Source organism: Aotus nancymaae, unplaced genomic scaffold (assembly GCF_030222135.1).
Source record: "Aotus nancymaae isolate 86718 unplaced genomic scaffold, 86718_ANA_hifiasm-v0.15.2.pri h1tg000003l, whole genome shotgun sequence".
Taxonomy (NCBI): Eukaryota; Metazoa; Chordata; class Mammalia; order Primates; family Aotidae; genus Aotus; species Aotus nancymaae.
The window spans coordinates 67,481,963-67,494,077 of NW_026988414.1; the positions used below are offsets into that span (position 1 = coordinate 67,481,963).

General features: G+C 42.4%; 1 pseudogene; it reads left to right on the forward strand.

Moving 5' to 3' along the window:
* Positions 1 to 683: 683 nt before the first annotated feature.
* On the forward strand, positions 684 to 11,591 carry LOC135275298 (cysteine--tRNA ligase, cytoplasmic-like; annotated as a pseudogene).
* Positions 11,592 to 12,115: the final 524 nt, after the last annotated feature.

Here is a 12,115-nt window from a genome sequence, read left to right on the forward strand (position 1 = left end):
CTACAACCACAAGAAACTGAGTTCTAACAACTCAAATGAGCTCGGAAGTGGATTCTCCCCTACAGCCTCCAGACAAGAACCTAGTCCTGCTGACACCTTGGCTTCAGTCTATGAGAACCCTAAAGTGAGAACCAGCGTAGCTTCCCTAGGCTGCTGATGCACAGAGCTATTAGACAGTAACTGGGTGTTGTTTTACAAAACTGCATTTGTGGTAACTTGTTACTATAGCAATAGAAAACGAATACAGTAGCCAGGCATGGTGGCTTATGCCTGGAATACTTTGTGAGGCCGAGGCAGGAGCACTGCTGAGCCCAGGAGTTCAAGACCAGCCTGGGCAACATGGTGAGACCCCCATCTCTATTTTTGAAAAAATAATAACAAAATAAAAGTAATACAGGGAGACAGGGCCTGTCTTTGGGGGGGGGTCCCTTGACCAACAGCTTAGTCCTAAGCTACCTCAACTATAAATTCCTGTACATCTAAGCATGTCTGGAGGAGTGGGGGGCTAGGCCAGAGACAGAAAGACTAAAGGAGGGAGAATCATTTTCCATAAAGGCCAGAAAAGCTTCTCTCAGAAGAGAAATAGATCCTACAAGTCTGTTCCAAAGACCCAGCCCTGCGGTGAGGAGCAGCAGGAGAGCCCCTCTTGCATGGAGAGGGCTTCGGTCCTTTGAGGGCACAGGATGAAAGTCCTCCCCAGAGAACATGTGGCCGCTGGCTTTAAGCTCACAAGACAAGTGAGGGACAGAAACTGACTGAGGAAGGGGCAGGTGGATTAATTGGGAAGCACGTATGAGACCCCTTGGGGATCCCCTAAGCTGGTTGGGAGAGATTTGAGAGGCTCTGAGATTCCTGCAATTCCATGGGAGAGGCTGAGTCAGAGAAACACTGTTTTATTCATGGTCTTTATGATGTAATTATATTCTGTTCCCCAAGCTGGTGTGGCTTGGAGAAACAGAGTGTCCAAAGCCTACTAATCCCCAGGGCAAAATAAAAAGTTTTAAAAAGTCAGAAATGGCCAGGCGTGGTAGCTCACACCAGTAATCTCAGAATTTTAGGAGGCCAAGGCAGGTGGATCACCTGAGGTCAGGAGTTTAAGACAACCCTGGCCAACATGGTGAAACCCTGTCTAAACTAAAAGTACAAAAATTAGCCAGGCATAGTAGCAGGCACCTGTAATCCCAGCTACTCAGGAGGCTGAGGTGAAAGAATCACTTGAAACTGGGAGCCACCACCGCTCACACCTGTAATCCCAGCACTTTGGGAGGCCGAGGCAGGCGGATCACGAGGTCAAGAGATGGAGACCATGCTGGCCAACACAGTGAAACCCCATCTCTACTAAAAATACAAAAATGTTTTTATGGACTAGAAAAAAATAAAGAAAAAAATTAACTGTGCATGGTGGCACGTGCCTGTCATCCTAGCTACTCGGGAGGCTGAGGCAGGAGAATCACTTGAACCTGGGAGGCAGAGACTGCAGTGAGCCGAGATGGTGCCACTGCTCTCCAGCCTAGCGACAGAGCAAGACTCCAGCCAAAAAAAAAAAAAAAAGAATGGAGGAATAGGAAGGGAAATAAAAAGGCGATGTCTTTGAGTCAGACACAGCTGGGTACAAACGCTTCCTCCAGTGGCTTGCATAAGTTTCTTTTGCTTTCTAAGATTTAGTTTCAAATCCACAAAACAAGGAGCTGATGATAAAAGGACTTATATCACAAAGAACTATGAAGAACCAGAAGGCAGGTTATTTGTTGATCATCACACCACATGAGGACAAATACATTCCATACTATACTTTCCCAATTCAAAAACCCTAGTTTTGCCCAGTTTAACATCATCGATATTGGGATGTGTCTCATAATCATTCAGCAGTCCTGAGATACTTTTATTGCTTGCACTTGCAAAATCAGTGTTACTGGTTAGGAAGAAAATTCCAAAAGCAAAAGTGAAGTGTCCTATTAAGAAATGCTGGCCTCGGCCGGGCAGGGTGGCTCACACCTGTAATCCCAGCACTTTGGGAGGCTGAGGCGGGCAGATCGCCTGAGGTAGGGAGTTTGAGACCAGCCTGACCAACATGGAGAAACCCCATCTCTATTAAAAATACAAAATTAGCCAGGCACGGTGGCAAATGCCTGTAATCCCAACTACTCAGGAGGCTGAGGCAGGAGAATTGCTTGAACCCGGGAGGTGGAGGTTACAGTGAGCCGAGATCGCATCATTGCACTCCAGCCTGGGCAACAAGGGTGAAACTCCGTCTTACAAAAAAAAGAAAAAAGGAAAAAAAAGAAGTGCTGACGGGCACGGTGGCTCATGTCTGCAATCCCAGCACTTTGGTATGTCAAGGTGAGTGGATCACTTGAGGTCAGGCGTTTGAGACCAGGCTGGCCAACATGGTGAAACCCCATCTCCACTAAAAATACAAAAAAATTAGCCGGGTGTGGTGGTGCATGCCTATAATCCCAGCGACTCGGGAGGCTGAGGCAGGAGAATAGCTTGAACCTGAAAGACAGAGGTTGCAGAAAGCCAAGATCACGCCACTATACTCCAGCCTGGCTGACAGAGCGAGACTTGGTCTCAAAAAAAAAAAAAAAAGGAAAGACATTCTGCCTCTTCAACCTCTTGCTAACACAATCTTGTGTCAAAAAACACAGACATCAATGATGCTGAGCCATGGTGATTCAGAAGAGCCAGAAACTAATTGTGGAGAAGGCTTAGGAGTGCCATAACCAATTTATTTTGCTTATATTTGTTTTTTATGTGCACACAGGAGAGACGTATGATAAAAGAAAATCTGTCTAAATAAATCTAAAAGAGCCCTTCAGTAAGTACAAAAACTTCTTTAAAATTTCAAGTTGTAAAATGATGCTGAGAAAATACAGGCGTTATTTATTATGCCCAGCTGACTTCCAGGGAAATCAAGGTCTAGGGAATATTCACAGTGTGGCCCAGGCCTTAAAGCAGCCAATGGCAGAACTAAGAAATGAAGCAAATAGTCTCAGGCCTACCACAGAGTCCAGTTTGGTGTGGCTGGCATCTAGGCATCTATCAGCTGTGTCCTAAATTCTTCACAAGGAATCTAAGAAATGTGACCTTCAGCCCACCAGAGATATTGCACTTGAGTTTTGTCCACAGAGAGTATGTGTTTGCACACACGCACAACATTCAAAACAGAAGAATTGGTTGAGAAATGTAAAAACACTAGGAAGAACGACATTCTGAGGAAAATTATAAAGCCGCTTTCGTTCGTCCCTCAAGGGCAAAGTTTAAGCATAAGCAAATATGTTTGCAGACCATTATAAGAGATTGAGGTTTCCTAAGCCCAGGGTTCATAGGTTGGGATGCAAATCCACTGTATGTACAGCATCCACCGACTACTGTGAATGAGTTGTAAGCTTCTTTGTCTTTGACGCGGGATATCCAAGTTCAGAGTCTTGTTTTTCTTTACTTTTTATACAATCAATAAATGCAGGGGAAAAAATCCTGAATCTTTTACTAGCATAAAATTGTGGCAGGCTAATTCATATTCTTGCAAGTAGAATATTATCTCAGAACTTGCATGGTTCTTGTTAAGTATGTGAAGTTTGTTTTTTTTTTATTTTTTTGATACAGAGTCTCATTCTGTCACCCAGGCTGGAGTGCAGTGGTGCCATCTCGGCTCACTGCAACCTCCACCTCCTGGGTTCAAGTGATTCTCATGTTTCAGCCTCCCAAGTAGCTAGGATTACAGGCATGCACCATCACGCCTGGTTAGTTTTTGTATTTTAGTAGAGATGGGGTTTCACCATGTTGACCAGGCTGGTCTCAAACTTCTGACCTCAAGTGATCCACCTGCCTTGGCCTCCCAAAGTGCTGAAATTACAGGTGTGAGCCACCACACCTGGCCTATGTGAAGTTTTATACCATTATTTGGAGTTAGACTGTGATAATTGAAAGATGTATGTGGTAAACTCTGGAGCAGTCATTCAAAAGTAAAATAGAGATAGAGCTAATAAGCCAAAAGTGGGAATAAAATAAAACCATGAAAATATTTTATGAATGAAAAAGAAGGCAAGCAAAAGGAAAAAGGGACAAAGAACAGTTGGGACAAATAGTAAATAGCAAGATGCCACATTTAAATATAACCATATTTATAGTTACATTAAATAAAAATGGCCCAAACTTTCCAATTAAAAGGCAGAGATGTCAGACTATATAAAACATCTACCTGAATAAGCTCTAAATATAATGCATAGGTAGGTTAAAAGTAAAAGAGTGGGAAAAATATAATATATACAAAGCAAATGCTAACATGAAAACAGCTGAAATGGATGTATCAATTTGTGCAAAGTGAACTACAGAAGACAGGATCATAAGCAGAAATAAAGAGTGACATTTTATGATGAGAAATGGGCCATTTCATCAAGAAGACATAACTAAATATGCATACACCAAGTAATAGAGCTTCAAAGTACATGAAAAAGAACTGACAGGCTGAAAGACAAAATAGAAACATCTACAATTACAGTTGTAGATTCCTCCCTCCTTCCTTCCTTCCTTCCCTCCCTCCCTCCCTCCTTCCTTCCTTCCTTCCTTCCTTCCTTCCTTCCTTCCTTCCTTCCTTCCTTCCCTCCCTCCTTCTTTTCTTTCTTTCATCAGAGTCTCACTCTGTCACCAGGCTGGAGTACTTTGGCACAATTTCGGCTCACTGCAACCTCTGCCTCCTGAGTTCAAGCAATTCTGCCTCAGCCTCCTGAGTAGCTAGGACTACAGGCTTGTGCCACCACACCCAACTAACTGTTGTATTTTTAGTAGAGACAGGGTTTCACCATGTTGGCCAGGATGGTCTTGATCTCTTAACCCCATGATCTGCCCTCCTAGGCCTCCCAAAGTGCTGGCATTACAGGTGTGAGCCACTAGGCCTGGCCCACAGTTGTAGATTTCAACACTTATCTCTTACTAATTGACAGAACAAGGAAATAAAAAACCATTAAGTGTATGAAAGACTTGAACAATAATGTTAAATAACTTAACCTAATATATAGTTTTTTTTTTTTTTTTTTAAAGAGAAAGAGAGAGAATAGGAAGGAGGAAAAAGGAAGAGAAAGAGAGAGAGAGAATGGGGAGGAGGGAGAAGGAAAAGAAAGAGGGAGAGAGAATGGGAGTATTGCTTTCTTGCCCAGGCTAGAATGCAATTTAGTAATGGGTATTGAAAACCTCTTTTATACTGATAATTATACTTAATGATGTAGTCAGGAAGGAATAAGGGAAGAAGATAACAAACAAACAGCCAACCAATATTTAATTTAAACCTATGAAATGCTATGCGATTACTGAGGAGTGATTTACTTCCAATTATATAATCACCTTTGGAATAGGTGTGAGGTGGTAATGTATGTTTTGTGTATTTGAAGTGGAGAGTTCTATAAATGTTTATTAAGTTTACTTGTTCCGGGTCTGAGTTCAAGTTCTGAATATCCTTGTTAATTTTCTATCTCGTTGATCTATAGAATCGTTAGCTCTTCTTGTTGCATTGATCCTTTTGCCATTATGTAATGTCATTCCTGGCCTCTTTTGATCTTTGTTGCTTTAAAGTCTACTTTATCAGAGGCGAGAATTGCATCTCCTGCTTTTTGTTTATTAGTTCATTTTTACTCTCTGTTTGATTGGTAAATCTTCCTCCTTCTCTCTGAGTCTTTGTGTATTGTTGCATGTAAGATGGGCCCGGATGCAGCATACCGATGGGTTTTGGCTTTTTATCCAATTAAAATATATGTAAGTTTAATACCAGTGTTTGATGCTAGCTGGCTGTTTTGCCCATTAGTTGATGTAAATTTTTTATTGTGTTAAAGTTCTTTGCTTTTTGATATATTTTTGGAAAGGCTGATATTGGTTGTTCCTTTATATATATAGTGCTTCTTTCAGAAGCTCTTGTAAAGCAGGCCTGGTGGTGGTGAACTCTCTAAGTACTTGTTTGTTCGCAAAAGATTTAATTTTTCCTTCGCTCATAAAGCTTAGTTTGGCTGGATAGGAAATTCTGGGTTGAAAGTTCTTTTCTTTAAGGATGTTAAATATTGGTCCCCACTCTTTTCTGTCTTGTAGGGTTTCTGCTGAGAGATCTGCTGTAAGTCTGATAGGTTTCCCTTTATGGGTAACCTGACCTTTCTCTCTGGCTGCCCTTAGTATTTTCTCCTTCATTTCAACCCTAATAAATCTGGCGATTATGTGCCTTGGGGTTGGTCTTCTTGAAGAATATCTTTGTGGTGTTCTCTGTATTACCTGGAGTTGAATATTACCCTGCCTTGCCAGGTTGGGAAAATTTTCCTGAATGATATCCTGAAGAGTATTTTCCAACTTGGATTCATTCTCTTCATCACATTCAGGTACACCTATCAAACGTAAATTAGGTCTTTTCACATAGTCCCATATTTCCTGGAGACTTTGCTCATTCCTTTTCATCCTTTTTTCTGCATTCTTGTCTTCTCGTTTCATTTCACTGAGCTGGTCCTCGACTTCTGATATCCTTCCTTCTGCTTGATCAATTCGACTGTTTAAACTTGTGCATGCTTCGTGAAGTTCTCGTGTTGTGTTTTTCAGCTCCATCAATTCACTTATATTCTTCTCTAAATTGTCCATTCTCTTTAACATTTCGTCAAACCTTTTTTCAAGGTTCTTAGTTTCTTTGCATTGGGTTAGAACAAGTTCTTTTAATTCACAGAAGTTTCTTATCACCCACGTTTTGAAACCTGCTTCTGTTATTGGAACACATGTGTAATCTATTAAGCCTTGTTCCATTACTGATGAGGAATTACAATCCCCTGTAGAGGGAGAGGCATTCTGATTTTGAGTATTCTCTACCTTTTTACGCTGGTTTCTTCCCTTGTATTTGTCCGTCTGTCGTCTTTATAATTACCGACTTTCTAACTGGGTCTCTGACGTCCAACTTGTTGATCCCCTGCGCCGAAATCTGAGCAATCCACTGAGCCGGCCAAAACAGCGGTGTTAAGATTGATGGTGCTTTTCTGCCCGGGAATCTCCGGACTCTGCACCAAGAACTGGCGTGCTAAGGCACCAGCAAAACCGCCACGCCAGCCACAAGAGTCGCCCTGGCGACCTGTGGAGCTCCTCCACTGGGAATCTCCTGGTCCGTGAGCAACTAATATTCGTCTGAAAGTGTGGCGTCCTCTCGTTCTTTGCGCTTTCAGTGGGAGGTACGTGCCCGAGCTGCTAATCATCAGCCATCTTGGATCTGGTCTCCTTAACCTAAGATATAGTTATAAAACACTATGCCCAGCACTGCCAGAATACATGCCTTCTTCAAGTGTACATGGAACATTCACAAATATGCCATATTTTAAGCCATATACAATCTCAATTAATTTATAATGAATGAAATTATACCAAATATATTCTCTGAGCATGCAGAATTAAAGAGGAAAAAGACACATATCTAGATAACCCCGAAATATTGAGAAATTAAACAGTATACCTCCATGTAAGGCAATAGTTAAAGAAGAAATTGCACCTATGGCTGGGCGTGATGGCTCACACTTGTAATCCCAGCACTTTGGAAGGCCAAGGCAGGTGGATTACCTGAGGTCAGGAGTTCGAGGCCAGCCTGATCAACATAGTGAAACCCCATCTCTACTAAAAATACAAAAATTAGCCAGGCGTGGTGGTACATGCCTGTAATCCCAGCTACTCAGGAGGCTAAGGCAGGAGAATCACTTGAGCCTGGGAGGTGGAGGTTGCAGTAAGCTAACATAACATCACTGTACTCCAGCCTGGGTGACAGAGCGAGACTCCATCCCAAAAAAAAAAAAAAAAAAAAAAAAAAGAAAGAAAGAAAAAAGATAAAAACAAGAAATTGCACTGAAAAATAGAAAATATTTATTACTGAATGAAAATAAAAACACAATAAGCAAAAAATAATAATAAAAAAACACAACAAGCAAAAGTTTATAAGACACATCTAAAACAGTTTTAATAAATTACAGAGAAATGTACAGCTTTAATTGGTTACATTGGATAAGATGTGCCTAAAAACAGTGTTCTAAACCTTTATCTTAAGAAGCTAGAAAAAAGAGCATAATATACCCAAAGTAAAGTGGAAGGAAATCATAAAGAGTAGAATTAATGAAATAGAAAATGGACAAAGAGGGCAGGTGCAGTGGCTCTCTCCTGTAATTCTAGCACTTTGAGAGGCCAAGGGGGGCAGATTGCTCGAGCCCAGGAGTTTGAGACCAGCTTGGGCAACATGGTGAATGCCCTGCCTCTACAAAGAATACAAAAACTAGCCAGTCATGGTGGTGTGTACCTGTAGTCCCAGCTACTTGGGAGGCTGAGGTGGGAGGATGGCTTGAGCGCAGGAGAGACTGGTGCCACTGCACTTCCAGTCTGGCGCGCACACACACACACACACACACACACAACAAATAATAGAGAATATTAATTAATTCTGTACAAAATTGGGTGGTTTTTTTTGAGACAGGGTCTTGCTTTGTTGCCCAGACTGGGGTGGAGTGGCGTGATCATGGCTCACTGTAGCCTCAAACTCCCGGCTTAAGTGACCCTTCCACCTCAGCCCCCACGTTCCCTTAGCAGCTGGGAATACAGGCACATGCCACCACATCTAGCTAAATTTTTTTGTTGTTATAGAAACAGGGTCTCACTTACGTTGCCCAGGTTGGTCTCCAACTCTTGGCCTCAAGTAATCCTTCCACCTCAGCCTTCCAGAGTGCTGGGATTACAGGCATAAGCCACCATGTCCAGCTAAAACTAGATCTTTTTGTGTGTGTGTGCGTTTTTGTTTTGTTTTTCTGAGACAGAGTCTCATTCTGTCGCCCAGGCTGGAGTGCAGTGGCGCCATCTCGGCTCACTGCAACCTCTGTCTCCCAGGTTCAAGCGATTCTCCTGTCTCAGTCTCCCGAGTAACTGGCATTACAGGCATGTGCCACTACACCCAGTTAATTTTTGTATTTTTAGTAGAGACAGGGTTTTGCCATGTTAACCAGGTTGGTCTCAAACTCCTGACCTCAGGTGATCTGTGCACCTTGGCTTCCCAAAGTACTGAGATTACAGGAATGAGCCACCACATCTGGCCTTAAAACTGTATCTTTGAAAAGATGAATAAAATTGACAAACTAGTTCAACTGATTAAGAAAAACAGAGGACTCAAATAAACAATGAAAAGAAAATTAAAAAGGGGATATTACCACAGATACTTCAGCTGTGAGAAGGATAATAAGGGACTATTATAAACCACTTATGCCCACATATTCTAAAACTTAGATGAAATGAACAAATTCCTTGAAAGACACAGAGTACAATTCTTACTGTAAAAGAAATAAAAACAGTCCCATATTTACTTGAAACATTAAATTTGTAATTTAAAATCTTCCCTCAAAGAACACACCAGAACATTTGGCTTCACTGGTGAATTCTAGAAAACATATAGAAAAAAAACTGTAAACTTTCTTTAAATTGAGGAAAAAGTAACATTTCTCAAGACATTTTCTAAGTCTAGTTGTACTCTGATATTTAAACTAAACAAAGGCATTACAAGAAAATAAAATTACATACTAACATACTTCATGAACATAGATGGAAAAAAATTCTAAACAAAATTTTAACAAATTAAATTCAGTAATATAAAAAGGATAATACATCATGATCAAGTGGGCTTTATTCCAGGAATTCAAGGGTAACTTGATAAAACAGATGATAAAACCCATATAAGCATCTCAACAGATATAGAAAAAGCATGTGAGGCCGGGTGTGGGGCCTCACGCCTGTAATCCCAGCACTTTGGAAGCCCGAGGTGGTGGATCACTTGAGGTCAGGAGTTTGAGATCAAGCCTGGCCAACATGGCAAAATCCCATGAAAAAAATTAGCTGGGTGTGGTGGTGCACGCCTGTAATCTCAACTACTCAGGAGGCTGACGCTGGAGAATCGTGGGAACCTGGGAGGCGGAGGCTGCAGTAAGCTGAGATTGAGCCACTGTACTCCAGCCTGGGCAGGTGACAGAGTGAGAATGTGTCTCAAGAAACAAAAAACAAAACAAACAAACAAACAAACAGAAAAAGTATGTGACACAACACAACCCTCAGCCAGGCAAGGTGGCTCATAACTGTAATCCCAGCACCTCAGGCAGGAGGATTGCTTGAGCGCAGGAGTTTGTGACCAGCCTGGGCAATATAGGGAGACCTCATCTCTACTGAAAAATAAAATCAGCTGAGTGTGGTGGTGTGCACTGTAGTCCCAGCTATTCAAGAGGCTGAGGTGGGAGGATTGCATAAGCCCTGGAGATCAAGGCTGCAGTGAGCTGTGAAGGGACGATTGCACTCCAATCTGAGTGACAGAGCGAGACCCTGTCGCAAACGAACAAACAAACAACCCCAAAAATATATATTAACGATTCAACCTCATTCACATTTAAAACTCTTATCACACTAGGAATGGAAGGGAACTTCCTCACCCGGATAAAAGGCATCTAAAGAATACCTGCAGCTCTCATCGTGCCTAATGGTGAAAGAGGAATGCTTTCTTCTAAGACTGGGAACAAGGGTAAAGATAGCCATTCTCACCACTTCTATTCAGAATTGTACTGGAGGTCCTAGCCTGTGTAATAAATCAAGAAAAAGAAAGAAAAGGTAGGCAGATTAAAAAAGAAGAAGCAGGGGAAGTATCTGTCAGGGTGGCTGCGGGTCTGGGATTCCCAGCCATGGCAGGTTCTGCCAGGGAGGAGGGTAAAGACCAGCGGGTACAGCCTCCATGGTCCCTTCCTACTGGGCCCAGCCAAGCCATGTAAGCTTCACCTTTGCAGCAGCCTCACTGAGAGCAAGGACATGTTTGTACCTCAAGATGGCAGAAAGGTGACATGGTCTGGGCCAACCATCTAAGATGCATGTCACACGGGGCACGCCAGGTCCTACATCTCTTTTGTTATCTTGAGAAGAGTGTTGAAGGATTACTTCAAATGTGATGTCCTTTATTGCATGAACATTAGGGCTACTGATGACAAGAACTACTTGTTGAGGAGTATGGGGAGAAGAAGTCCCAGGTGTCACAGCTCCTAGGGAATGTTCACACTGCCCTGAAGCCGTTTTCAGTAAAATTCAGTGAGACCACAGATCCCGATAAAAAGCAGATGCTCTGACGGATTCAGCACACAGCGAAGCTTGCCACGGAGCTGCTTGAGAAAGCTGTGTAGTACAGACTTGGAGAGAAAGTCAACAGCTGTGTGCGAGGATTATTGGAGGAGGCCAAGGATTTGCTTCCTGAGTCGCTGGATTCCGCATTCTGGAGTTAGGTGACTGGCAATTTCATTTTCTCCAAACTGCCCAAGTTCTGGGATGGGGAGTTCCACAAATACGTGGAAGCGCTGAACCTCCTCTCTCTGGATGTTTTAACCAGAGTTAGTGTGTATATGCCAGAAGTTGTGAGTTTTGTCCAAAAGATTGTGGACAATTGTTGTGGCTATGCTTCCAATGGGTCCACTTTGATACAGCAAAGTTTCCTTCTAGTGAGAAACACTGCTATGGGAAGCTGGTGCCCAAAGCTGTTGGGGATCAGAAAGGTCTTCAGGAAGAGGAAGGTTAAAAAAAGAAATGAATGAATAAAAGAACAAAAAAGATGAGCTGTGGACTCTCCTAGTTGTTCACAATCTGGATTATGTGTTTACCCTTCATGGTTATGGTGGAATGTGCTGAATCTACCATCCAGTCACAGGAAAGCGCTTTTTCATCTAAAGAAATTGTAGGTGCTGGGCATGGAGGCTCATGCATGTAATCTCAGCACCATGCGAGGCCAAGGCAGGCAGACCACGTGAGGCCAGGAGTTCGAGACCAGCCTGGCCAACATATCAAAATCCCATCTCTACTAAAAATACAAAAATTAGCCAGGTGTGATGGCATGTGCCTATAACCCCAGCCACTCAGGAGGCTGATGCTAGAGAATCACTCAAACCCAGGAGGCAGAGGTTGCAGTGAGCCAAGATTGCACCACTGCCCTCTAGCCTGGGCAACACAGTGAGACCCTGTCTCAAAAAAAAAAAAAAAGAAAGAAAGAAAGAAAAGAAAGAAATTCTAGGAGTTTTCTACACTAAAACCACGAAATGTGTGTTTTTTTTAATTGACACAT